General features: G+C 44.3%; 1 protein-coding gene across 1 annotated transcript in view; it reads right to left on the bottom strand.

The window, feature by feature from the left end:
• Window positions 1-26,606, bottom strand: part of prdm16 (PR domain containing 16) — a gene marked incomplete at both ends in the record, with an annotated part of 173,064 nt that overhangs the window by 80,810 nt on the left and 65,648 nt on the right. The window lies entirely within an intron of this gene.

Below are 26,606 nucleotides of genomic sequence, written 5' to 3'. Positions count from 1 at the left end.
ACACACAGAAGCAAAAATAACACTACAAACACACACACACTCTGATGAATGAATGCCCCACAGATTTTAATTCTCCGCTTCAGCGTTGCAGGAAATTTCGCTGAGACCGTGTCCGTGAGTGTGTGTGTGAGTGAGAGTGAGAGTGAGAGAGTGTGTGCGTGTGTGTGTGTGTGTGTGTGTGTGTGTGTGTGTGTGTGTGTGTATGTGTATAATTAAGCCTTCAAGCAATATTTACTGGGGGCAGATGGGTGGTAGAATGCTCCCAGTGTCTGCCAGAGGAAATGAAGGAAGTGGGGGAATGATGAAGAGATGGGGCTGCCGTACTGCAATGAGGGGGAATTTCACATATAATGGCAACCCAGAGTCTCTCTCCGTCAGCCTGTCTCTTTCTCTCCTTCTCTGAAGCCCATTGATGGCAACTGAGAATCAAAGAAGAGATGCTGACTGTTTTCAGATCAGTTTTAGGTGGGGTGGGGGATCAGCGTGGTACTTACTGAGTTTAAGTGAAATTAGGCTTATAAAACTTCTCCAGCACAGACTCCCTATCCTCCCCATCTGCCCTTTCACAGTAGGTGTGTTGTTTGGGTGTTGTGACAAGGCTGGCCGCCTTTACATTAGAGCTGACATATTGAAGTTTGTATTTCCTCAACCAGCATGGCCCACCGTGATTGGGAAAGAGACATTTATCTGCTGTGGAATCTGCTGTGGAAACTGTGAAGCCATTCTTTCAATTCTGGCATACAGCAACTTCTTTTATGCCGCTTTCTATACAAGGCCTCAATTCACAGGAGGTGGTTATGAATTGTGTGTATTAGCCTGCGGATGTGTGCACTCACATGTGCCTCTCGATAAAGGTGTCCATACGGTAAGTCTCTCTGTGGGACTGTTTCTTCCCCAGTGAATTAGAAAAACAGTTATCTCACCATAAGTTCACTCTCAACTCGTCTTTCTCTCCTCTCACTAAACAGTGAACCAGATGGGCCATATGTGCACCGGCGTGCCGTACGAAGTGGTTTCCTACATTAAGCTGTCAAGGAATCTGTTTCTCAGCCTCAGCAAATGGGAGCAATTACACCACAGATACTTACAGCAATGTTCTCAGCCTACTTACACATCATCTAAACATTTACAGAAGCATCCTGTTCCTGAAATCAGTTTCAAACAACACAACAACAAGAGATGCCGTGTCCCTCTTGGCTAATGAAATGTGTCACATCATTTTGACTGGTTATAACTGGCGCGCCTCTATTTTGAAAATTTTCAAAATAAGGGCGCTACAGACACCAGTCAAAACGATGAGTGGTGAGGTGCAGTGAGTTTAATCAGAATCAGATCAGCTTCTGTCCATGATAAATGATCAGATGAATAAACAAAGCAAAGGAGCCCGGTCGTCTTTTTCTCAGTTGTTATGACACTCTTTGAAAATGTATAGCACGTCGTAGTGTGTGTTTGTGATTATACACACACATCCTGTGCATTCTTGGTTTACGTCGGAGACATAGGCATGACAAACTCAAATAGATGTTGTTATTAAAGAGTGTAGAAGAGAACGAATTTGCGCAGGAATTGTTGATTGTTGATTCTTTATTTTGTGGTTTGCATAGTATAACCCTTCAAAGTTAAATCTGTGTGGTAGAGCAGAAGGGGTTTCAGGATGACAAATTAAGTTACTCTGTAAGAAAATATGCTCGTGAACTTTAAACATGGCGATTGAGAGTGAGAGAGTGAGAGAGTTAAAGAGAGGGAGAGGGAGAGGGAAAGAGGACTTCCCCTTTCTTTTAATGCACAGGACCAGCTGTAACAGTTTACAAAACCAACAGCTTGGCTGAGTCGTCTAAAATGCTACCAGGCGTTCAACAACTTTAGGACAATTTCTGGACTTTCCCCCTGCTCAGTTCAGCTAAATGCAGAGTGTAAATATGTGTGTGTACCACATTTTGAAAGAGTAACATAAACTGTAGAAGACATGCAAGCATACACGAGTGCTTCACTGATGCCTTAATGTCTTTTAGCTTCAGGTGGGGGGTCGGGTGGGCTTTCTATCGTCCAAACCTCAGTTTTGGGTACAGAGACACTGAGCTGACGGTCAGGAAAATGTTAATTATAAAGCTTCCTGGCTTTACATGATATGCAATTGAAGTCCAAATTACTATTGTCTTAAGGTTACCCAATGACTTTTATGTTGTATTTTTAAACGATCAGGGTTTCCAATGGTGAAAACAGGGCTTGTGTAATGATGACAATAACCACACAGAGGCAGGTGGAGATGCTCTTTCAACACTGGCATACTGTACTGCTTGCGCAAACACACACACCAGACAAAAACACACAAAATAGCACAGCCTTGCAGCAGGACCCTGCCAAGCAAATAAATAAGCTATTAATTAGGGAAGGAAAATGTGATTGGGCACTGACTGGCGGCGCTATGATTTATTGCTCGTGTCACAGTCATCTCAAAGTGACTTTTACTCTGGGTCGGTGAGACAGGTCCAAATAGAGACCGGCCTATGTGGAGAGGGATAGATTTTCCACGACACAGAGAGAGGTAAAATTGTCCATTTGTTCTGTATCTACCCCGCTGAATGCTGACATGTCAATATGTCTTATGGAAAAGAGAAAACACTGGAGCGAGGGTAATTAGAAAGTGTGTGCAAGTGTGTGGGTCTGGGCACACAAACTTCTCTCTCTGGCCCATATGACCTCAAACATAAACAAATTCAGTCGTGGCTTGATGAAAGTGCAGCCACCTGCAGAATCCTTCCACCGAGAGCTGTCCAGACCCTCATTAGGGGTGAGCGTAAATGTGTGTGTGTGTGTGTGTGTGTGTGTGTGTGTGTGCGTATCTCACCATGTCTGTGATGTGGACTTTCACACTAGGCAGGAGGGAAAACCCCACCATTATTAGTTTCATAGCACAGCTTTTGTTATTGGACAGAGTCAGGAGTTTTTCAACACCACCTTAGCATCATTCATATTGACATGCCATGATGACCAAGCGGACAAAGAAAACAAGACATGGGGAGAGACACTCACTGAGTGGACTGCCTCATTGTTTTCACAAGACCTGTCACGGCCTAAAACACATGACGGAGCAGGATCCTGCTCAGTTTATTTCCAGAACTCATTTAACGTGAAAAAAACCCTGCAGAAATGCCCCAAAGGGCTTCTCTGTCTCGGGCCCATGAAGCATATGTGGTGGTTTTGCATGTACTGCTCAAGTCAAACCTTCATAGAATGACCAATGCATCATGACCTCTAGTCATACCAATGAGAGGGCTATGCAGCCATAGCAACTGGAGGAAGACCTCACAAAGCTTGCTCATCATCATCATCATTATCATCCTCCTCATCCTGAGACGCGAGGAGAAGAAGAGGGCCCCACGAAGGAAAATGTTCGCATTCTGTCGCCAAAAACAATTCTCCTCAACTCTGGATAATATGAGGCAATACAGCAACACGGCTCAATGGATGGCTGCGGATGTCACAGAGCCGCAAGTTTCCAAAAAGAACGAGCAGCAAACAAACCTCAGAGCTTTTTGAACCAGGGCCCTGACTGACAACCCATTGGCTGCAACAGCCACAACAAGAAAGCCACAAATTGAAAGTTTTGCTTCGCATTTATTGGGAACTTTTGCAGCTTCTTGGCACGTTGACAAGGCTTCATTGTGGTGGCAATGCCCTGGACGGGTTATTGATCTTTTTGACGTATGGATGGGAAAGGAAGCGGTCTTTCACTGCGGGTCGTGTTGAATAATAAACTGCAGAGAAAGTGTATTTGTGTCAGAGTGAAAGAAAGAAAAAAAAAAAGAAAAATGAAAGGGGAGGCTCTGTTTCTCATTGCTGGAGCCTTTAAAAAAGGAGCTAACCATCATGTCAAACATGATCTCAACAAATGGATCTGACTCAGATTTGCCAGATACTGGCAAATCTGATCGGAACACTTTACAATCAATGAAACAGCACTACTCCAAAAAAGGAAGAAAAAGAACTGAGGATATCAAGTCTCCAGTGTTTTTCTCTACGGTCTCCTGCTATCATTTGAACACCCTGATAACAAACCTTTTACACGTTCCTGCCAGAATCAGAGATTGTTTGACTAAGGATACAAGTCTGATACACTCTGCTTTTAAGCATTAAGTCAAATAGTGCCTGGTTGTAGTTCCAAGTCCTTTCTCATGGCTTGTCCTTTAAAAGGGAGTAAAAGGGGGCTATTTCGAGGCTTCCCACAGATAGGGGCCTTGACAGCTGACCCAAAACAAGACCAGAGCTACGACCTCTTAAAAACATGCCACAACAATGAGGTTGCTCGCTGAGCTTAAGTAGAGAGGCGGGGAGACCAAGCCAGGAGTCGAGGACATAGGGTTGAAATTTGCACCACTAAATACCAGGAAACTGGGCGTCCATCAGATAAAATAAAGTCATGATGACTTTAAAGAGCAGAAGACTTGAGGTGCTTTGGCCAAGCCAAACAACAATGTGAGTACTGATAGGAAATGTTCTCTCTTTCCCTCCCTCTCTTTCTCCGTCTTAGTTGATTGAGAAGGCAATTATGAATATAATCACTGTTTGATGCCTTATCTTCATCCGAATTTTGCTACAAAGCTTAATGTGAGAAAATGATATAGTTCATTGGTAAAAGAAAAAGAAACTGATGCCAAAGGAATGCATGAGATGCCATTGTCTGAAAGAGGAGAGATCAGATTAGCTTGACACTTATCACACCACCCAAAAGCCAACACGGTTACCCAACCCTACCTCCAGATGGGTCTATGCAGGGTGCGCCCTGTGACGGAACTGAGAACTGTTGGTGAGATAGGGCTTAGCGCACAAAGCTTAGATTTGGAAGACAAACACTCAGAACTATTGTGCCACTCTGGAAAGTCACGGCCACTTGTCAAATACAAACGGCTGATATTTACAGAACGAGCATTGACCCTGCGTGTCCTCAGAGTCTTTGTGTGATTTATGAAGAAAATGTCGTAGTGAAATATCCTGGCAGGGTTTGCATCGACTCTGGGCAGGTCTGTCTCATCATTTCAATGTCCCGTATGATTCACAGGTCTTGAATAGACATGTGCGGTCTGGCTGCCACACATTATGCGCTCAGTACAAATGAGCGGTTTCAATATTTGTATTCATACATCTGACAGTTGCAGCGTTTGAACTCATTTCTCTGTAAGAAAGTGGTGTTACAAGGTGAGGTTCGCACTTAGTCAGCAAACAAACCTTTGGAAAGAAGCTCACTTTCATGAAAAAGAGAGTGAGAGGAATTCAAAGGGAGGTGGAGGGAGGAGGAAGAGAGCAGGAATCTGCAAATGTATTAAAAGGGTCATATTTTCATCGGGGCCTTGTATAACCATCCATCACCTGACGTCCAACGCCCCCTATCCTTTTAAGGCCGTTGACTCTGAACTTGATATCGACAGAACCATACAGATAAATTATCTGCTTGGCCTTCGCTTTATTGATAAGTCATTTGGGCAGATGATCAGTAATAATCATAAGTGAATAACGGCGTGCCGATAGATCTCCGCTAGCAGATGCTGTGACAGCCGCAGGGTTGAGGCCCAATAAATAACCCTACCTTTTGGCCTAAGAGGATTGCCTACACAGCATCGGCAGCTGCTGTGGCATGCATTTCAGATGATGATATATCACTTCCTCCCTCTTCATTTTGATAAAGGTTGCAGTTTATCGATACGGGGCAGCAGGAAGAAAAATAATATTGCCTTATTTCTAATGATCTCCTATTCTTCCGATGACACATATTGCCTCTGAGCAAGCAGGGGGTTATGGGAGAAAGATTTAGGGTCTTGACTGGAGGGCATATAGATTGAATCAAAGGTCATGCCACGGATACTTTTCATTTCACATACCTCAGATGCCAAGCGCAGCCTATGCATATATGAATGTTTACATTTATGCAGTACATACATTTGATATTGGCTTTTCAGCTCAGCAATGTCATATGTTTCATATCTCCATTTCCCCTCGCAAACTGAATTTGTGTATTTAGAAACATACACCAGACCACACTGTCTGTCCCCCCGTCTCCTGCCAATATGAGTTCCTAATTCAAACCAGGAATTCCTTTAGAAAGGTAGAAAAGGACACGGAAACACAGAGAGGGGGATCTCTCATCGCACCAGGGGCTTTTCTGGACAGCAGCCACTGAGATATTGTCACGTGACGACGGATAACTGGCGAGTAAATTGCATATCGTTTGTCGGGGTCCGGCTAAATATTTACACCGTTTGCATATTTCAACATAAACATAGGGGGTTTTGGTAGCTTTACATTACTCCACTTGCCCGCTTTCTTTAAATCCAATATATGTACAGGAAGGACCAACTGGCTCAAACAAGAAGACTAAATGTGGACAGAAGTTAGACAGAGGGAAGGCGGAGGACGGAGGGAAATTAGGAGAAAGAGACATTTTGAGATAGCTATTTGCAGTTGTGTGTCTTAGTCGGTCAGGCATCCCCCTGCAAATCCATCCTGTGGCTTTTCTTCAATTTTGTCTAACACACATACACACACATATACTAGGAGTTTGGGCGCAGGCCCAAACGTAGAACTGAAAAGTCTCTAGCGACTTGGAGGCTAAGTGCATGTATACATGGGTCAGTGCGTGGGACAAGCAAGGGCTTTCTTTAGGGCTCAGAGGGTTTATACCAAGGTCAAGCTCTCCACACGATGATGATGATGATGCTTGAGAAGGCCAAAGCCACACCGGGTGCCTCACTGACGAGATTTCTCCTGCAGATAAATAAACAAGGCCTGACCATGGATTTCCTGCTCAGTGTGTATGAGTGTGTTCCTGTTTGTGTGCAGCTGGGTACTCTGATTTGATCTGATGCACCAAATAGAGACAAATTAGACACATACTAGAACCATTACATAGTTACAGTAGTCACAGTTATGCAGATCAAACACCTCCTACAGGTCCTCTGTCTTTTGTACACTCAAAGTTAGTTCTTTATCTTCACTCTCAATGGTCATTTTGTACTGGTATGGGCTGAGTTTACAGGGAAGATGTATAGCTTAGATGTTAGATCATCAGCAGGACAGAGGTGAATGGACAGAGGTGAGTGTGCTGAGGAAAGGGTACACAGATCCTAGTGTTCACAATACACTCTGTCATAGGCAGTCTGTGATTTTAGCGGTTTTATTGCACCAATAAATTTGAACACACACTCTTTTATTAACCACAACAAACAGGTAAATTAAATGACTGAGACATACTGAACCCTGCATCTGTTTAACATGATGCTGTCCTTCCTTTTTGTGTGTTTCCTCATTATTTGCTTTGGCATTTTACAATGCCATCAACAAGTAAAGGGTTTATTTCAAACGCCAGTAACTGAGGCTTGTACACGATATAAATAATAACTGCAGCTTAATTGCTGTAATTGCTGCTATTAGCATGTGTATCATTTTGAGTATGATGTGGAGATAAAACAGAGGGAGGGATTTGTGTTTAACAAATGGACTGTGACTAGTGCACTGGTTATCCTTGTGATTTTTTTCTGGTGGCCAATCAGATTATTTGCACAGTGGAAACATATAAAGACCAGAGCAGTTAGGCCAGCTGCTACTGCCAAAAGATACTGTCTGGACATACTGGCTACACATGGTTTCTTTCACTAAGGTGGCCAGTGAGGAACAGATTTTGCATGGGGTTTAGGCAAGGGACACAGTATTGCCAAATGCATATAATGGCTTCTATATCATGATGACTGGTAATTTTCTTTCTACCACTAGCCATTAACCCTTAGATGCACGAGTGACTGGACCCTACACTCTTCTATAAGTTATATTATATATATATATATATATATATATATATATTAGAATCTATGTGTTTTTATGCCATTTTTTGTCATTTTGGTTAAGAATAATCACTAATATAATATTTAGTATTATATTTAGGACCACAGAAGAATGATTTCATGTTTGAAATATCTTTATTTTACACTTAACATTTTTGAAAAAGAAAATTAACCATAGCGGATGGCTGCCATATGGTCTGTTTCCAGTCGAAAGGCTCTGGTCCTCTTATCATCAAAGCGCATGGTACGGCGAATGTCTTCAAATCTTCCAATAGCCATAGTGGCCTTGTACATGGGATTATGTAGAGGACTCCCAAACAGCTCACGGACTGATACATCCCAGTTCTTCTCACTTCCTGCAAGCAGGGTCAATCCAATGAAGGCTATGAATTCATCTTTGGTGACATTTTTCCATTCTTTTCCTCTAGCTGTTGCTACTCTCCGTCCTTCCAAGTTTGTGCACTTCACCACCTCTTGTATTATATCATCAGTGATAAAGAGCTCCCATGTATCTTTTGGTGAGACAGTGGTGCTAAGCCCTTGTGCAGGCCCTGACCGACTTCTGAGGATATTGTGGCTGTGTGTTCTGCCCTGGGTGGGAGGTAACTCGCTCCAGTAAGAGCCCTTCCGACTCATTCTGTTGGACATGATTTGGACACTTTCTTCTTCAGAGGACACAGAAGAGGAATCTTCTGAGTCAGATTGATCCTGTTCAGTTGGATTTCCAGGTGGATGACTGCCACTGCCACCTGGACAATAGTCGGGGTCCCCATCATCCGAAATGTCAGACTCGGAGTCCAACCCTGTTACTGCCTCTCCATCATCATCATCATCATCATCATCATCATCATCATCATCATCATCATCATCATCATCATTCATCAGCATTTGTAGGACCATTTCAGTTGTCTATCTAGCAGCCATGACACCTTGGATGAGGAAACATAAGAGTAATGTTTTCAATAGATCAATATGTAGCTATATAAATAAATACATGCACACACACACTTCATATAGTAATGTTCGCTAACTTAGTTAGCTAGTTATAAACTAGGCTAATTTGTTGAGAAATAATAACATACTCTTTCGCACAACAATCATGAATGACACACACACACACACATTACATATAGTAATAGTAATGTTAGCTAACTTAGTTATAAAGTAGGCTAATTTGTTGAGAAATAATAATAACAACTGTCATGAAAGACACACACAATATTATATGAAGATAATACTTACACGTATCAGCTCTTGCTGTGTAAAATAATCTTCCTGAGGGGTGACACTTCTGATATAGTCTGTGTGGTCCACAGTCAAATGTATTCCTGACAGCCACAGTTGATAAGAATCAAACGTTCCCATTGGATTCCATAGAAAATGCATGCGGGTCATTTTTGACCCACTTATGCATCTAAGGGTTAAGAATGGAATCAAGAATTCTAAATAATATAATGAAAGCGTCAACAGTCTTTCAGACAAAGAAATAAACAACAATCCTTGGATTATACAACAAATTACTTTGTACATTGTCCCAGTTGATGACCAAAATAAAATTGCAAACTCTCAAAAGGTACATTTGAAGAGCCGCAACAATTCAAAACACCAAAATACCGATGAGAAATGATTGATTGAGCCCATTGTGCAAATGAATCCTCCACCATTCTGCTCTCATTGATTTGCTCAGTCTAACATTGGTTGCTGCATAGTAACCTCTGTGGGGCTCTAATGCTCCATGTCCAGTTTTTTCTTCTTTCTAACCCTCCCTCTGTCTTTCTGTACACACACACACACTCTATATGTATCCTTGGTCTCAAGAGATAGCAACATTTATCACCAGCAGAGCTGTCTCCAAGTCCACAGGATCAACCCATCACCTCCGCAATAAATGTCAAGCTGTCATGATTTATGCAGCTAATGAAATTGATTAGATGGCTACAATGTCTAAGAACATTGTAATTGTTTGATTCACTACTGTCCTGTTTACGCAAAGATCAACTATTGTGTGTCTCGGATAAAACCGGCGGCGGGTGGTAAAAACATGTTGTGAGACATCTCGTCAACTACCGCTTGACAATAATACAGTTGCATCTTTGGAGCCTCTGTCATCAGTCTTTATGGTTTGGCCTTGAGGACTCTTCCAAGAAGATACAATTGAGTGGAGATAATGTAGCTGTCACACTCCCTTGTACAAAGGCCATTGTCTGATGTTTTTGCCATCAAAACCCAAGATGAGTTGAAGTGGCACTTGCTTTGATAATTTCAGGGATGGTGTCAGACTTCAAAAGAATGCGTGGTAATGTTGTTGCAAAAGCGTTGATATGATGCTGCCGGCTATCCTGGGGCACTGAGTGGAAAAAGTGTGTACAACAGTGGACTTTGTGGTGCGAGAGCCACTGCCAAGTAGAATTTGAATATCTGTCAGATACCTCATGTCCTTCCAAAGTTCAATCTCACTTTTCACTCGTAAACCAAGTGCTGCTACATCAATAGATCATACTTTTGAGCCCTCCATCAGTTGTGTCTGACGGCCAAATGCTCTATACTTTGTCTATACAAAACCCACCTCTAACATGCAGGTTAATGCGAATATCCATTCAGTTGACCTTCGGGCTCATCACAAATGAGTTTATTAGCTGGGCCATATAAGGTGAAGGCCCTTTACGACCCTGTTAGTGTGAAGCGGAGACTATCTCTGTCACTAAGATTGATGTTCCCCGACTTATCGAGCGCTTCCGTTATCAGCAAAAACCTTCAGCAAGGAATACTAAGTCCCATTTGCACACCTCAGACTTAAGACTCATCAAACTTCACAGGTCTTTATAATCGTCATCACCAACTGTTAATACTCTTATCGTTACTATCTTCATTGGTGTCAGTGATAGCAGTTTGTAATGTGGAGCTATCATCATCCTCCTGGCTGTTAGAATAACAAACGTATGATGTGTACAGATAGGATGCTCTGCAGTGGTCTCTGAACCCTGGTTTATAGCTGTCTGTCTGTCTGGCCTGTCCATGGGATGATGACGGATGACTTTATTGGGGGAGTTGCCGGGACTTTCCATTAGTCATCTAACGAGAGCAATCAGCATGGAAAATGTTTGTGAACACCCTCTCTACCCTTTTTTGGTTGTTTTTATATCTGCAAAGCAAGAACATAAGCTATTCTTCAGCCACGCCTTTGTCTATTTCAATAACAAAATAGAAAGGAGACGACCAAACAAACTAAGATGAGGGAAGAAACTGATTCTGGAGCAGTTCCCTCATTACATCTCCTCTCATTCTGGCCCCTGTGGTTGCTATAGATGACTTAGGGAGAGAGTTATTGGACAAAGGAGGAGGGAGGGAGAGGGGCGAGCTTGGTGAGAGGAAACTTATCTGTCCTTGGGCTGTGGGACAGAACACAGTGCCGGCTTTATTCAGCGTCTCGGCTCTGTCGTTAAGGAACGATGACACACTCCTCCAGGCCCACATTAATCTTTAACAGTGTGATTTCTAAAATAACACCAGTGTTTTCCCTAAGGCACATGGGGAGAGAAGGCCCTGCTCAGTCCTGCCGAGCTCAGTCAAAATCTTTTTCCCTTTCTTTTCCCCCCAAACCGTTAACATTGGATAGCAGAGAACAGGGGCAAGGCGTTGGAAAACTAAAAGATGGACAATCGTTTGAACGGAGAGAAAAGAAGAGACCGGGAGCGTGAGGGGCGCATCAAGTTGAGCTGGAGAACATTTGGTGCGAACGTCACCAGATACTAAAAGCCCTTGACCTCACTTACTCACCCTGACAGTGGCAGCTCCAGTGGCTCCCTCGCGCCACACATTGCTGTTGTTAACAGTGTTATCACAGGGCTTCCCTGGGCAAGATAAAGACTGTGGCCGCTGATGGGCCTTAAGTGAATGAGGGACTGGCTGCAGACACATAGACAGTCAGTCAACCTGCCTCTGGTTAATGACAGTGGAGAGATAGAAGCTGAAACAACATTTTGTGGGGAACTGTGTGTGTGTAACAGCAGGCTGGGAAAGGGAGAGCGGGAGAAATAGGACAGTGACACTAATGTTGTTTGGGTTTTGGGAGCCAGACAGGAATCTCGCTTACTCTCTCCCTATCAGGGCCGAGGGAAGGAGCTTGGCCGCTTGCTAGTGACCATTACACAGCATGATAGCACCGCAGCTTTGAGGTTTCTCATCGGGACAAGCAGGGGGCCTCATAAGGCACAAAGGAAAAGATGGACGATATAGTGGGCTGAATCTGACAGATAACCAAAGCCAAAACCACGAGCTTATGAAGCCAATGGGTTCTTCCAAACATCTTGTCTCACCAAATAGCATCTCCCTCTCTTTATCTCTTCTCACCCGCAGTCCAGATACAGTATATCTTGTTTCACAGCATGTTCAATTCAGTAGATGCAAGAGTGATAAGAATGCTCTCTTTATAAGAGTTTTTAAGAGTTTTTGGAGGCTGTGTAAGCTGTCGGGGAGGCTTATCCTTTCTGGAGCATTCAATAACTTCCATGTGCATTTCATTTCTCATCTCCTCCCTCCTTCCTCTGTCTCTTTCCGCTGAGTGCTCCACACAGTATACAGAAGGTCGGGCCAAGGCTAACATGTATCTATAATGTGTTCGTCTCAGGCAGCCCCCTGAGGAGTGGAGCGCTGCTCTGGCTCCTTGGCACAGTGGACAATGTGGGTGTTGTGTGGAGGAGCTGGCTGGCTGTACACTCACAGACGAGTCAATCTGGGGCCACTGCTGAACTGCTGCCTGTCCTGCTGCTCTAGTGCCTCAATAAGACCCCTCTTCAGTGATTTTTTTTTTTTTTACTTTTTTTGAAAGTGCTCCCCTATTTGCATTGCATTCATTTATAAAATAAAAAAAAAATACTTTTCTTCAACTCCCCATGCTGGATTGGATCTGTTCTCACCACTCACACTACAGTGTGCTTACTTTCATTGGCTTGTGTGTCTCTATTAGTATGTGTGTACCTACATGAGAGCTCTCCTTTTCACAGTGCTGACACCCGGCAGATTGAGACATCAGGCGCCTGCTCGCTGTGGTAAATTAGCCATTCTTCTCAGGGGCTAATTGGAAATCTAAATGTTTTGCAGGGGAAGAGAAGAGCTGTGAAGGAATGCGGTCGGTCCAGAAGCGGAAAATCCGATTACAAAATATTTCTATTCATGATATCTGATATGAATTTACTCTGATCATGCTCTGTTGAGAGAAATTGCAAAGACTAAAACATATTTTGTAACTCGTGGGTACTGGATTTATATCAAGAACTCTTTGTGGAGATGTATTCCCATTCTGAAACCCTTGCCATTTTTAATGAGCAAACACTCAACGCTCTGAATTAGAGGCAAATATATTTCCATGCATAATGACTCAAATGCAAAAAAAAAAGAACATTAATTACAGAGCCCCTATCTACATAATTCAGAATAAAATATGAAACCAAAAATGCCACTAACACTAATTGACTAATTCATCACAGGGCCTTGTTGGTAAATGTTCTCCCCTGCTTGAGTAGTTTCGGTAAAATGAAAACATTAGCATAGAGTTAAGGTTTGAACAATGTAGGGTTTTTTGATGTAATAATTCTGAATACCACATTCTTAACCCTGGAGTTGTGATTCTTCTTTGAGTAAAAAGCAACGTTCTTGCAATTAATGTCATAAAATATGTTGCTTTTGCACAGCTGCAAAGTATGAATTATATTTTAAAAAAGGAGCAGACATATATGCATGCATTCAATTTATTAAGTCTGTTTTGTCCTAAAATTGCGAAGAACAAGATTTGAACTACGAAATGAACGAAAACAGCACATCTTTGCAATGCTGAGTTTCCTGGCAAGCATCATCTTCAAAGTATCTTGAAAAGTCAAAGTGGTGTGACTTTGTTCTTTATAAGCAGACGGCCCTGTGAATGTGGCCGGAGGCTGGCCCGTGCACAGTTATGGGCGGCACTCCCCGTTGTTGGGGGTGAGCTTGAGGTGCTGGGAAAAAGGGCTGTTCATTCACACTAAATGAAGCCTTGTGAGTAACCGTGGAGAGAGTGCTTCTTAACTGATGAGTCCAGAGACAACTTCCCAGATCTTCTCTGCCACATGGAGACACCCACAATGCTAAAGACCTAGTGCCATCTTTAAAGCAAACACATAAAGCCCCTGAATAGCTTAGTTTTAGCCTCAGCCGTGAAAACAAATCTAAACACCCTGAATTGAGTTTTGTCTCATTCTTCTTAATTGGCAGCAGCAGGTTTTTGCCTCTTTTTCTTCTCCGTTCAATATGAATAAATGCGACAAGCTCCTGATCCCGGCTTTTCAGCCTATGACTGTTTATTTATCTATTTCAACTACACCCAAGGGAACAAAAGGCATGCAGAATGGCCACTGACAGCCATGTCGAATATCTCTTTCTGCCAAATCTGGCTGTTTTCTCTCACTGCTGTCACTTGATGTCTTTATGCGAGGCTGAGAGTTCACCACTATGAAAAGGGTGGGGGCGAGCTGAGTGAGTGACCCCCACAGGAGGGGAGTATTAAAAGTGAAAAAGAGAGCGAGAGCAAGGAATGGTTAAACCAGAAGGCGGGAGAAAAGTAGAAGGGGGAGAAGGGGCACCCCTGCCGGGTCCCAGGCGTCTCGGCTGGCAGTCCCCATCTTGGCTTCAGACGGCTTTTGTCAAAGAGGGGAAAAGAGGGTCTCTTCTTCACTTGGGCATGGGACAATGGACGTTTTGTCAGTCAGGGAGGGGGTGTCAATGGGGGAGTATGGAGAGATGCTGAAAGAGGAATAAAGCCAAGGACCCATCTTCACAAGGGGTGGGGTGGTGGGCAGCCCGTTGGGACTGGGCAGATGTTGAAACAAGGATGATTTATTAGCCTTAGTGTCCTTGGTGGCACTTGGCCACCATCCCAGATTGAGGAGTGAGAGAGAGTGACTGAGAATAAGAGACATGGGGGGGAGGAGTAGGAGGAGGGCAGCTATGTATCAGAGACATCTTAATACCTTCTATGGGCATGGGGCGCTTCTTGCTCTCCGACCGTCATGGTTTTTTGCCCGATTTTCTTGAAGAAAAATAGCTTGGTTGGGAGTCATCTGCATCACTGAGCGGGACCTTGTCACCGAGCATTACCCTCGCCCTCCAATACAACCTACCCCCAACAAACCCAAACATGCACAGTGCGCTGCACTCGCAGCTGCACCACCACCACCCCCATCCATCCCTTGCTTATATAAAACAACAAATTACCAAATTAACATTCCTAACAGCCCTTACTCTCTCTTCACAGTTCTGGGCAGAGACACACTCAAACTTGCCAGATAACAAGTGTAAAAAAGAAGTTGTTCTATGGGTGCATGTGGCTTTGTGTGTATGTTTGTGTGTATTATGCATGCTTTGCATGCATGTGTGGTCTGGGAGATCTCCACCTGTTGCCTATGTTGCTAAACAGGGGAAATGGTTTAAGAAATTAGTTAGAAAAAGTTAGTTTATGTGTGTCACAAACAGCCCCAGATCCCTGTAGCCTTAAACCTGCAGTGTGCTGTAATTGGGAGGTGTCACATGTTTGAAGTCATAGCGTGTCATCCTGTCATGCCACCCATGAAGACCCATGAGCCTAGTTATGTGCGTGTCTGTTAGAAGCTACTGAACCTAGGGTGAGAAGAAATGGAACGCATTCCTTGGTGCAAACCTTTCTCAGCCGTTCCATGTTTTATACTGTATGAGCGCCCCCTTCCATCCATCACAGCACAGTCTCCCTCGTCTTAAATCCAAACTCTGCCCCATTCTCCCTTCACGCATGTCTACACATGTTCTCCCAAACTTGACCTTTCTCTCCCTGCTTCCTTTGGTCCTTTACTCTCCTTTCCTCTCTGCTCCCAGCAACATTTAATCTTGCGACCTGTTTGTCCACCCTATTTCCCAGCCCTCTGCTGACAAACTGTAGGAGGGTTACTTAAAGCAGTGGAGGAAAGTTTGGACAGCTTTCATCAAGGGTACCCAGAGGGAAGATTGATTGGCAAAGTAATTTACTGCCCAGTGTCCGTTCTCCACTCCTCCATGGCTACCTTTCTACCTGCCCTTCTCCCAATCTGCCTATCCATCCATTCATTCGTCTCCTACTCCTTACAAATCCATACCTGCTGCCTAGAGGTAAAGGTCTCAGTTAGATTGACAGTGAGCGTGTGTGTCTGTATGTGTGTGTTTCTATGACAAGTTCTGCAGGAAAGGTTGAGAGGTTCGGAGTCTCTGTATCGAGGAGATTGGCTAGACGGCCGCGATAGTGTGTGTTTGTGTTGCGCGCGTGCATGTGCAAATGTGTAGACAAAAGGCATATGACTTTGGAGGTCTGGGGGGTTGCAAGAGCTTTTGGCATGAATGAGAGCGAGGGTCATCTATCATCTAAAGAGAAGGGTTGAGTAGGGGTTGGAGGAAAAGGCAGGAGAAAGGAGAGGAGAGGTTGTCGGGTCAAGTCTCCATCACTCTCGCTGTCTTCTGTTCTCTCACCGTCAACCTCATGGCGACTGACCACTCAGCGGACTCCACTTCAGCCTTGCTACGGCTGTTCTCCCTCACAAACCGTCTCCACCCCCCACCTCACTCCCTTCCACAGGGCCCCCGGAAACTTTTGTTCCGTTCATTAGTACAACAAATACATACAGATGCTCGGGGAAGGAGGACGCAGAGAGAGAAAGGATTTCCAAGCACATGCCCCCCCCCCAAATGACTGCTGATTTGGAGACAATCCGCTTCTTTGTAAACAAACGGCATGCCGAGGAGCTCAAGCGAGAAGTGGTCTCATTATTCAATGTAAACGCGGACAGTTAAGTGTTTAAACAGGGTATTAGTGATAGGATGGTGATTTGCTTTACTTATTTTCAGTGGAAATGCAGTATGGAAAGAAACAAAGAGCGAATGCGGCATGTGACTATGAAACGGACACCCAAGAGTAACGATAAAGTGCCCATGGGACATCCAGAAACACTGAAGGTGCTGATGTTAAGGTCTCTGTGTGTCTTACATGTGTGAGTATCATGTGAATATGTCAGAGAATGAGTACCAATGGCTAACGTCAGCATCGCCCCACCATAATCAAGTTTAATTTCATCTGAGCAAAGCCCTGCCTCTCCCTTTCTCCGCCTTGATAGCTACAGCTCGCTCTGGTTAATGACTTTTGCGTCTGCGGTGTCTATCAAAATTTCAACATCAGCAAGTAAAGGGGCCATGAAACCTCCATTTGCCCGGTTTGCCAAGGCCTGATGAAATGATTTCTTTCCCATGGAGACACGTCTTGATAGGGAGAGAGGCGGCCGACTTACACCAGAGGTTAATGACGAACATGGGACAATGACTGTGTGTGTGGGGAGGGGTGATGAATGGAGAGAGGCAGGGAAGATGGGTCCGAGGGCACAAAGACTGGCATACATGTCCCTCCACCCCCCATGACTGCTCCATCCAAACTTTTTTTTACTGCTCAATGGCCCGTTTTCTCTTGTGTGTCCCATGAATTATGTAAGTGACTATGGAATCCCTTTCTCCCCCTGGCCCGAAGAAGGCAGGAAAAGGGAGGAAAAAAAGATAGAAGTGAGAAAAATGCCTCCTCCTCACTTTTTTTTCTCCTCTTCCTTATGCTTCCTCTGAACAACCTTTCATGTTGGCAGCGTGGGCCTGGGTTTCAGGATCTGCGGCCATGTGAAAGGATGGTGGTGGCCGCTGAGTTGGTGGAGGGGGAGGGTCAGGGCACAATGACATATACGAGGAACCAAGGAGGCAGGCAGGGAAAGAATGCCGGCCTTGTTGTTGAACGGCTTGACATTGATTAATGAGAGAGAGAAAGACAGAGAGAGAGAAAATAAGAAGAGAGGGGTGGCATTGGTATAGTAGGCCAGACAGGGGGGGAGTTGGACTCTCGTAGGGGTGAGAGACTCCGGAAGAGCCCCGGGCTGCACTGCTGATCAGGAAGAGGGTGGCTTCAGTGTAACGCCGCCTGACAAAAAACGTGCGTTTGTGTGTGTGTGTGCCTGGTGATACCCTGACTATTTAGCCTGAGGGATTTTCTGTCTTTTCTCATACACAAAAACGTGTGTACGTGTGCACAATTCAGTGTAGGTCACATCAATCATCATCCATCAAAGTGCTCCAAAAAGATTGACATCGTCATCATCATCATCAACATCAGGAGTTGCTTTGTTGTCACTTTGTCACACACATTTAAGAAGCTCAGCTGCTCCATGGAAAGAGAAAACAGCAGATCATGGAAGTTTGTCATCTATTTATATAAAATGCGCTTACCTTGCTGTGATTGGCAAAATTCTGAAAATGTAAATCGAAAGTCTTTCATCATCAGTGTCAAAGGTTCATAGTTTGAGTGGAGTGCCAAAAAGTGGATCATGGTGGTGTAAGAAGTTTCTATAGATGTTTTTACTTTTATTTTTCAAGCTGACCACAGGAAGGAAAGGACAACTTTCAACAGCCTACAGTGGATGTTTGATACAAATGAAAGAACAGGTTTGGAGTATCACTTTAAAATCTGCTACAACACATGTTAAAAATACCAAAGCTAGGATACTTTTAGTACTCTTCGTAAACCATCATAACTCTTTTCAAACGATGGAAATCTAATTCTAATCGTTCACATCTATTCCATCCCTTATACTTAGTCAAGTTAAACCCCCTTGTGTTCGGTGTCGGTGCTGACGGGGCACTGTTGACCTTTTCTTCACCAGGAGCTACTCCAGGCCGCCTCCATCTCCAGCCAAGAGGGATTTCAAAGCCTCTCCTGGATGTCCCAGGATCCTTTGTGTCCACTCTCATCTATAGGTAAGCACAGTGTGCACCCCCTTCCCCACCACCAGCCTCTTCAAAACTCTGCACAATAGCCAGATTTCCTCCCAATTTGCTGGTAAAGAATAGGAGGCTCAGGAACTCCTTTCAGTCGCTTTGAATGGTGGGCCTAATTCAGACTCAATCTTTGGGTTTGCCAGGCCTCACCCCAACCTTAGCTGGCCTTACTTTGGAGCTCCTGACTTTGGCTAATGCTAGGGCAATCCCACTGTTGAAGGACTTAGCCTTGTGCACATTTGGGCCTCTTCAGCAAAACATGACGGCTTGCTTTACTGATATTTTAAATCTTACTTGCCAAAGGCAAGCAGAGGGAGCACGTAAGCTCTTTTTCAGTAATGTAATGCTTCATGCGCATACACTCCTTTCCATACGGGAGCTTCCCACTGCAAACCACAGGTTTGCTCTCCCTGACTGGGGATATGGACGGGACATTTTTCCATCACAGCCTCACTTCTCTAGCCTCAAAAGAGACATAGTGCTCCTTAGACATATATACCTAGTGAGTGTTTGTGTGTCTTTTATAGACTTTGAAATCACTCCGCTGACCATTTGTTCTACTTGACCCTCTGCGCTCCTTCTCTGCCCCAATTATGCAAGCACACACATCCACTTTGCATATATGTAATTATTTTTCTCCCGACACTCTTGGGGTCAGTTCTAATCAACCACCCTTCGGTGGTACACACACTGCACATACACACACATACGCACACCGTTTTCACCAGAGTTCTTTGAAGACGCCCACCTTCCAGGTCCAAGGACTGCTATTAAATCAATCAGGAGCTTTCTGAGCTAGGTCAAGAGCAAAATGCTCACATGGGGATTCTGATTTGAATTATGCAAAGAGAGGGAAGGAAAAGAAAGAAGAAAATAGAGAGGAAGATGGGAAAGAAAACAACTTAACCTTTAGTAGTCACACAGAGGCAAAATCTTGCAAACAAAAGAAACAGTAGAAGTGAAAGCGATAAAGGTGGGCAGGTGACTTCAGATGAGACAAAAGGGGCTGAAACAGTGAGGAATTTAAAAGATTAGTCTTAAGTCTAAAACCCTGACCTTCAGACCTTATGAAGCATTAAAAAATACGGTGAGGACTGAAATGGTGGGACCACACGCAGTCGTGTGTGTGTGTGTGCGTGTGTGTGCGCGTGTGTGTGCGCGTGTGTGTGTGTGTGTGTGTGTGTGTGTGTGTGTGCATGTGTGTGTGTGTGTGTGTGCATGTGCGTGTGTGTGTGTGAATATGTGTGTGTGTGTGTGAATATGTGTCTGTGAGATCAGCTTTCCCTGTGGTCCATTCAGTGTCTAGTGGCTCAGGATACTGAGACCAGAGGAGCGAGAATTATCTTGAAATACGACTGGATCCTGCGTGTGTGTGTGTGCGTGCATGTGTGTGTGTGTGTGCGTGTATCTGTGTGTGTGTGTGCGTGCATGCGTGTGTGTGTGTGTGTGTGTGTGTGTGTGTGTGTGTGTGTGTGTGCGTGTGCGTGAGTGCAAAAGAGACAGTAAGAGAAAGTCAGTAAGTGAATTGAGACAGTAAACATGGTAACTGTAGAGCTGACGTAGTGGAGAGGAGGGAAATGGGACAGGCAGAATAAGTGTGCCTATTTTGTGCAAACCATACATCTAATGTGCGTACATGCATCTATGTCTATCTGTGTAAATTCAACAATCCAAATCAATTTAAGTGTAAGCGGAGAGTACATTTGGCCCAATGTTGAAATATTCATCCTTGAGATTTCTGCCTACACCCCAATTCAATGGAGTCGAATAGAATTTTGTTTCCTTACAGCATTCAAAAATCACATTAAAAGAGACAATGACTTGGTTTTAATGCACATTAATATTCCAATATTATTCTGAATATAACAATGATCTGAATTTAACATGTTAACACCATATTTCACAAAATTAGGCCTTATTCCAATTTAAGCATTTTTCAATTAAGATATGCGGGATATATAGAGAAGAAATGTTCAATCCTGTTACTAACAAAGGTGTCCACAAACAAGTATCATCAAACAATACCTCACTGGAACGCGGCAAAACAAAACAAATAGAATTCATAAAATTGTCAAATTTGAAATGAAACGCCTCTGCCATTGATGGCAGGAAAAGTAACTGACTTGTGAAAAATATAGGCTGATAATTGCCCCGGTGTCCACATAATTCATTATACATGTGCCCCTTTGTGTGTATAGCTGAGTGTCCTCTGGCCATGTCTACCCTGCGGTGAACATAATCATGGCCCTGTCGTCCCCAGGTTAAAGGCTCACTGCTGGGTCTTCTGGCACTAATGCAGTGCCAAACTATAGGGGTAGAAAGAACTCCAATCCCCATTAAAAGCCACCAGCAGGCAACAATGTGGGCCTACCTGTAGTGGCCTAAATGAGTCACTTAATGATAGCTGTGCTGCAGGGAAGGAGTACTTAGACAAAGAAATACTGATTGGATACTGATTTAGTGCGAGGGTCAGAAGAATGCGAGTCAGTATATCATATCAGTTCTGTCATTTTTGTCACTTCAGGAATAGCAGGGGTCCAAGCTTTGAGTGATTATTATTAGAGATCACATACTTTACACACTTTTTGTTACTTTTTTCACATTAATACACTGTGCAGCCTGCTGTGAGACATGATGTGCTTTTCAATTTTGATCACTTCCACAACCTGTCTTGATGGATTGGACCAAAGCCATCACGTCATTTACATACCAAAACTCCACAGAGACAAAGTTCTGCATGATAAATGCCATAGTGTGTGTCTGTGTGTGTGTAGATACCCTTAGCATCTCCACAAGTTCGCAACCTGGGTTTCATTCATCTCTTACCTTTTTGTCTCCACAAAAGGACTGCAACTACGCTTTGTTTATGTCCATTAAGGTAAAACAACACAATACAAGTGATAATCGTTTCAGCACAACTCGACACTGTCGGCTTGATTGCAAGATGATATATTATCATAGTTTAACAGTTCTTATTCACCTTCACATGAAGTCTACTTGGTGATGCGTTTCTTATTCATTCTATGTTCGGGGGCGACTGTGGCTCAGTGGTTAGCATGCCTGACTTTCAATCAGAGTATCAGTGGTTTGATTCCCGTGCTCTGCTACTCCATGTCGATGTGTCCTTGAGCAAGACACTTAACCCCCAAATTGCTCCCCGTTGCTGTCTCTACGGTGTATGGAGCAAAAATGTAAGGTGCTTTGGATAAAAGTGTCAGCTAAATGTATGTTTATTTGTTTTTCATTATGTGAAAATCACAAACCACCTGCGGGTCATTGCAAGATCACTGGAGCTTTGTTCATCTTTCTGTGAAATCATTTATTTATCCAGCAGAACAGGAAGAAAGGCCCACAACATCCTAGAGGACAGGACTCAAGTCCTGCGTTCCCCCGGGTCCAGAAGCAAGGTCAAGTGCACAGCAAATAGGTTCAGAGCCTCCTTGGAGGCTGAGGCCATATGGTGGGTAAGCAGCATGATTAATGAGAAATCTGGCTGATATTGGGGTTAATTGACTGTTAGTCACCTCTTGAATATGGCATTTTGTGTCCTTTGCACTTCTAGTGTTGACAGCATAAGTTACTAAACAGACGTATGTGTGTGTGTGTGTGTGTGTGTGTGTGTGTGTGTGTGTGTGTGTGTGTGTGTGTTACTTTCATCGTCTTTATCTTTCTGTGTTTTATACCAATTGCCCTATTCTCACCTTAAGCCAATATCCCCATAGAAATCAATACAGATGAATTCAAATGAACTAACTGAAGAAATCGTTGTCGGAATTGAAGTCGTCGGTTAGAATTTATAGAGATTTTGGTTCATCTCAGCAGACCTTTCGAGAGAAACTGTGTCTAAACATCCAGGACAACTTTGTCAATGGATGTTTGTATCCTCTCTGAGGGGTGTGGGAAGAGAAAGTGAGTGTGCCCCATCAGCGGAGATGAGAAGAGGGTAAGTGAGCCATGAGGAGGAAGCCAGAGGGTGAGCGGTGATCTGTAAGACGATACCCTGCTACCTTCCCTGACCCCCCTGTCGGGCCACTCTGTTACCTGGACAAGATGGGAGGTATTAAGTGGCCCGCTGTCCCGCTAGGTTGAGTTGCTGATCCGTTAGCCAGAGAGGAAAGCTAACCCCTTCTCCCATCTTCACTTCAGTGGGAGCGTTTGTTTTGATTTTTGTCCTCTCTTTCTCACAGACAAACCTGAGAGGCCCAATTTATCTGGGATAGAGTGAGGGGAAATAGGGCGCCTTGCCACTTGAACACTAGAACTTTAAGCCGGCAACGGTTCGCAGAGTCTCTCTGCCAATGTCTTTCTCAACTGTAGTGCAATGCTGACATACACAGAACAACAGAGGGGTTTTTATGACACATTAATGAAAGATACAAAAAATAATACACCATGACGTAATCCAATCATAGCAAAAAATTGGAATTGAAGACTGAATATTCTGATTTTTTTGATGGGTTTGGTGTCCGAAGAAAAAAATGGAATCAAAAGCCATCACTCCCACCATTATTTTTTCTTCTTTTAAAAGTAAAGGACAGATCTTGGTTTCCTGTCAGGAGTCAACAATGTGTGTTGCTGCCCACCCACATCTTTAGGCAGGGCGACACAGGGCCTGCCGAGAGAACAGGAGGAACAATTTGCTCATTCTCAACCAAGACATGGGGGCTTTGGATGAAGGGAAAAAAAGACACCCAATATCCAAAATCCCTCTCTCAGGGCCATCATGTGAAGAATTCCCCCTCTTCTCCTCCTCCTGTGCCCTCCCTCCCTCCCTCTTTTCCTCTTCTCTTCTTTTCTTTTTTAATCAAGCCGTCTGGGGTTGTCAGGTCTTTTGAGACGAGGACTCCCAGCCATGTGAAAAGTTAATCCCTTGTGGGCCTTCTTCTCCGTGGCGCTCATCTCCCTGGGAACACTGGTGGTGGCTTGCAGGCAGGTGGTGGTGGGCGGGGTAGGTGGAAAGGAGGAGGGATGGATGGAGGGATGAAGGGTGGGATGAACACAGGGCCACCCTGACCATCAGCTTGAGTGGTGCAGATTCTTTCCAATCTTCCATCACTGACTCTGAAGCCCACACCTGAACTCTTAGGGCCTGGTATGCAACAGCCCCTCGCCACATCACCCCTTCCCACGCACACACCACCACCCTGACTCTACACGAACAACACTTTCCTCCCCTCTTCTCCGCCATACTGCCTCCCTCTCTCCCTCCACCCACCCACTCTGTCTCAATCCCCAACTCCAAGACCTTTTGATGAGGTTCCCTGCCGGACCGGCATACGGCTGCAACAGAGAGCGGAGAGGATTTGCGGCATGGAGAGCTCGTCGAGTGGCTTCTGAAGGATGACAGTGGTTCACAATGGAGAGGTACTCCTGTTGCATTGTGCCCAAAACCTCCCCGGCACAGGATTGACCCCCACCCCATCCACTCCCCAGCCACTTGGCTTCAACCGTTCCTCTCTTGCCGTTTCACTGTGTGTCAAAGCAACAATCTCGACAGACTCCTCTTGGGCCTTCTGCCAAGGAATGAGGGACATGATAGATAACAATGGAGGTAAGACGAGCGGTTCAACAGCGCTTCTGTCAGGATTCTCTGAATGAGCCGTTTCAGGGAAATCAACAGCAAGTACCAGGAACTCAAACTCTCTTTTACGTCAAATAAATCATATTTCTGGTTGAACGTTGAAGGCAGGAAGGTCAGAGATTGTGGCTCACAAAAGCCTTCTTTCGCAGTCTGAAGGAGACAGAAAACAGCATACTTGAATGCTTTGCTTGCAGTGCACTTTTTCCTCCTCGGCCTCCCTCTCAGAGCAAAGTGCCATTGGAAATATAGACAGGCTCAGTCAGCCATCTTAATCCCTCTCCCCTGTCCATCTCACGCTCACTCAATCCACCCTGACCCCACACACTCTCACTCTTTCGCATATACATGCACACACACTCATTCGCTGTCCCTCTCCCACTCGATGTGTCCCAAGCCCCCCCTCCTCCCGCCCTAAGGAAAGAGCTTGAAGCAGAGAGAATCTCTGTTGGTGGGGTGTACAGAGCGAGATTTGGGAGTTTGTAAAGGTCAGCGCGGACTTTGTTCAATCTGAGGGTTTATCTCAGCAACAGCAGGGCAGGACAATGGGGCCGCTCGCCGCGCAACAGAAACCCAAGCTGTGGCAGCTAAATTACTGCACTGATAAGGCCGAATTAGCAGCACTGGGACCCCGGAGGCCAGGAAAAGAGGAGGAGGGAGCGAAAAGAAAAGAAGGAGAGGAGAAATAGAGGGGAAGGGCACATACGTTTGAGAGAGGGGGTTGAAAAACCAATGAATCACAAAAGAAAAGAATTGAGTCTACGATCTGGGTGTATTTTTGAAGCACATGCCCCGGGTTTTGTCATGAAAGCACATAACATCTGAGTCACGGAGATCAACACTTGACAGTACATATCTGCAAGCATTGTAATATGTTTGTCTGCAAGTGTGCAGAACTCTGTGAGGGATTCTCAGAAGACCCTGTGGTGATCCATCTTGGGAACACATGTGCAAGCATGCAGGGCTTAAGAGATGAAAAGTAAAAAAATAGGATGTGCAAAGCGGTGTAAAGACAGAGAGTGATGATGACGTCTGTCACGCATCCCCTACTCCACAGGAGAGGAAGAAGAGCTGGAAAGAAGTACCATTTGTACAGCTTGAGTAGTTTTCTAGGGGCCATGCTTCAAGTGTGTGTTTGCTGGTGTGCTCTAAAACTGTACACTTGTATATTTTTCGACAAATGTCCTAGAACGTCTGCCTCTCCCTCCCATCCCTGAATAAACAACACCGGCCACACAACATTAATAAAAGCACTTAGAACTTGTTCAGAAAGTGGCATTGTGAGCTCCTGGCCAGCAGAGGGGAGCAGGCTTTGTCCCCAGAAACACTCGAGCTCAATAAAATAACAGCAGACAAAGTGGCATATGGAGGGGTTCATTATAATGGGAACTATGCACAGATCATACAGAAGTGCTATAAAAACATACATGAAGATAACAACAAGATAATAGTGAGATTTTTATTGTACTATCTTCAAGTAAAGGAGGTGGCCATTTGCACATCAAGTCCCACTCTCATACAATATGATAATGCTTTTGTTCTGTTGTTTGGCATAACTTCAGTATCACATGGCTCAGGCCTAAGAGTCTCAAGAGTCTTTTTTTTTACAGCCTTCTGTGGCACCGGGTGGCATGCTGCGTACCAGCGCGACCAACCTCAGCTCCACTCCTCTCCAGAAAGAGTAACAAAGAGCAGAGCACTCAGCCACTTATTGAGAACAGAATGACTCTGACCATTAAGAAGATGTGCATAACTCAGCTGACTAGGGTCCTTCCCTTTCTTTCCGGACAACCAAACTAATAGTGTGGTTGTTGTTCCCCGTGGTGAGATTAAAGAGAGGACTAGGATTTATGTACATTTTTTGTTTGCATTTTCATTTGTTCAGTCTATCTGCCAGTAACATTTCTGAAACAGAAAATTGAATTTTGGACAAAACCTGGCTTTTAATTTGACTTCCCAGTAACAATCCAGGTTACATTTACTGTATCCCAGATGATGTAGATAACAACAATCTAAATCAAATGCTTTACAACAGCGATTACATTTTTTAAATGCGCTGAGATGAGTGTGCAGAATAATGGAAACAAAATGAGGCAATGATATCTCATGAATGAAATGTCTCGGAAACATCTGCTTTAACTATTCGTCACCATGACACGGGTGTTTGTACTAAATTAAGATATTACACCAAACTCCTGGTGAGATCCTGTTTTCGTTGGGGATATTTGACAGATTTGGAATTATGTGGAGAGCAGACAGAAATGTGGGTAAAGAAATGTGGATGTGGACACACACACACACACACACACACACACACATACACACACACTACAAATCTTGACTCTGTCAAAACCTCCTTGTTG

This window comes from Taurulus bubalis, assembly GCF_910589615.1.
Source record: "Taurulus bubalis genome assembly, chromosome: 11".
Classification (NCBI taxonomy): Eukaryota; Metazoa; Chordata; class Actinopteri; order Perciformes; family Cottidae; genus Taurulus; species Taurulus bubalis.
The sequence above is the reverse complement of the archived record's forward strand: the minus strand, read 5'-3'. Positions and strand labels throughout refer to the sequence as shown.